This window comes from Solanum tuberosum, unplaced genomic scaffold, assembly GCF_000226075.1.
Source record: "Solanum tuberosum cultivar DM 1-3 516 R44 unplaced genomic scaffold, SolTub_3.0 scf00043, whole genome shotgun sequence".
In the NCBI taxonomy this organism is placed as follows: Eukaryota; Viridiplantae; Streptophyta; class Magnoliopsida; order Solanales; family Solanaceae; genus Solanum; species Solanum tuberosum.
Genome location: NW_006238969.1, coordinates 289,328 through 292,147, shown reverse-complemented (window position 1 = coordinate 292,147; position 2,820 = coordinate 289,328).

The window sequence follows — 2,820 nt, the reverse complement described above, 5'->3', positions numbered from 1 at the left end:
TTTCCAAACATAACTAGAACTACTCCTGGATCATCCTGATCTAGGAGTTATGACTGCTCAAAGTTGGCCAAAAACTCACTGATTTCCCACACTTGACCAAATTTCCAGATTCTGAATTTTTCCAAAAGTGACTACTTCCAATTTCAAGCTTCTTCTTATTCATTTTAAATTGTCAGAGTTACACAATTAAAACGAAATTACATATAAACCCCTCATACAACCTCATTATAAAGTCAACACAAAGTCATAGGCTCTTGCTTAACCTATCATTTTTTTCCGAGTCGTTACAATTATAGAAGGTTTGTTGAGGGTTTTTCTTCCATTGCCTCTCTGATGACAACTTTAACTCAAAAGAAGGCTAAGTTCATTTGTTCGAAAGCTTGTGAGAAAAGTTTCCAAGAGTTGAAAGATAGACTTACTTCTGCTCCGGTGTTGACATTACCGGAGGGTACAAATGGTTTTGTGGTGTATTGTGATGCCTCTAGAGTTGGGTTGGGATGTGTGCTTATATAAAATGGTAAGGTGATTGCCTATGCTTCAAGGCAACTTAAAGTCCATGAGAAGAATTATCCTACCCATGACCTTGAATTAACGGCGGTTGTTTTTGCCTTAAAGATTTAGAGGCGTTATCTATATAGGGTTCATGTTGATATGTTTACGAATCACAAGAGTTTACAATACGTCTTTAGTGAAAAGGATTTGAATCTTCGCCAAAGAAGATGTCTTGACTTATTGAAGGATTATGACATGAGTGTTCTTTATCACCCAACAAGGCTAATGTGGTAGCGGATGCTCTTAGTAGGTTGTCCACGGGAAGTGTTGCTCATATAGATGATGATAAGAAATAGTTCGATAAGGATGTTCATAGGTTGGCCCGGTTAGGTGTCCAATTAGTGGATTCCACCAAGGGTTGTGTCATTGTTCACAATGGGTCCGAATCGTCTTTTGTAGTGGGTGCCAAGTCTAAGCAAGGCCTTGATCCTATTTTGGTTGAATTTAAAGAGGAGGTGCTTAATAAATCCGTTGAGGCTTTCTCCCAAGGAGGAGATAGTGTACTTAGATACCAAGACCGTTTATGTGTTCCTAATGTTGATGACTTAAAAAAGCGAATCTTGTCAGAAGCTCATAGTTCTCGATATTCTATTCATCCGGGAGCCACTAAGATGTACCGTGACTTGCGGGAAGTCTATTGGTGGAATGGGATGAAGAAAGATGTCACTGAGTTTGTGGCTAAGTGTCCTAATTGTCAATAAGTTAAGGTTGAGCATCAAAGGCTGGGAGGCTTATCCCAAGATATAGGTATTCCTACTTGGAAGTAGGAAGAGGTGAATATGGACTTTATTGTGGGTTTACCCCGTACCTGGATGCAACATGACTCTATTTGGGTTATTATAGATCGGATAACAAAATCGACTCACTTTATTCCGGTCAAGGTTTCCTATTCGGCGGAATACTATGCCAAGTTGTATATAAAAGAGATGATGAAGTTGCATGGAGTGCCTTTATCAATTATTTACAATCGTGGCCTTCAATTTACTTCTCACTTTTAGAGGTCTTTGCAAAAGGGCCTAGGCACCAAGGTTAAGCTTAGTTCAACTTTTCATCCCCAAACCAATGGGCAAGCGGACCGCATTATCTAAACTTTGGAAGATATGTTAAGGGTTTGTGTGATTGATTTTAAGGGTAATTAGGATGACCATTTTCCATTGGTAAAGTTTGCCTACAATAATAGCTATCACTCAAGTATTGGTATGGCTCTGTTTGAGGCTTTGTATGGTAGGAGGTGTAGATCTCCTATAGGTTGGTTTGAGGTGGGGGAAATGGCTTTGATAGGTCCCGAATTGGTTTTAGAGGCCATTGAGAAAGTCCGACTCATTAGAGAAAGATTGAGAACGACTCAAAGTTGCCAAAAGTCTTATGTTGATATGAGGAGAAGGGATCTAGAATTTGAGGTTAACGATTGGGTCTATTTGAAAATTTCTTCCATGAAGGGTGTGATGAGATTTGGAAAGAAGGGAAATCTTAGTCCCCGGTATGTAGGCCTATACCAAATTTTGAGGCGTATTGATAAGGTTGCCTATGAGCTAGATTTGCTAAATGAGTTGGCTTCGCTACATTCGGTGTTTCATGTTTCTATGCTCAAGAAGTGTGTTGGAGATCTGGCAACCATAATCCCCTTAGAAGGGTTGGGGTTGATGAAAATCTTTCATATGAGGAAGTCCTGGTAGAAATTCTAGACCGGCAAGTTAAGAGGTTGAGAAACAAGGAAATAGTTTTCGTGAAGGTTTTGTGGAGGAATCATCTAGTTGAGGGTGCTACTCGGGAGGCTGAGGCAGATATGAAGTCCCGCTGTCACGACCCGAGAGCACCCCCTAGTCGTAACCGGCGTACTCGACCTCTCGGAGGTCTAATACAAGCCTCTTAGCATTCATTCATCGCATAACACTAAAAACATAATGAATTTAAAACTTTCTTTACCAAGAAAACATTTCATAATTAAAAAAATAATAATAGCAAGCGGAAGACTTTCTAGACTTTATACATGACGTCTCAAACCATCTAATACTTTAGAGTACAAAATTCGGGACCAATCCCATACACAACTTAAACAATACTTAAAAAGACATAAAAGAACATATGGGGTATTGTCCTCGAATATATGAGGACTCACCAAGTCTTCATCTTCAACACTTAGAAACCTATCAAATAGCCATGACATGTCATCATCTCCAAATCCCTACACTTTAGTTAAAAAGGGAAAGAAAGGGGTTAGCACAATTAAGTACTAAGTATGGAAGCCATGCAAAAACATGCTAAAAA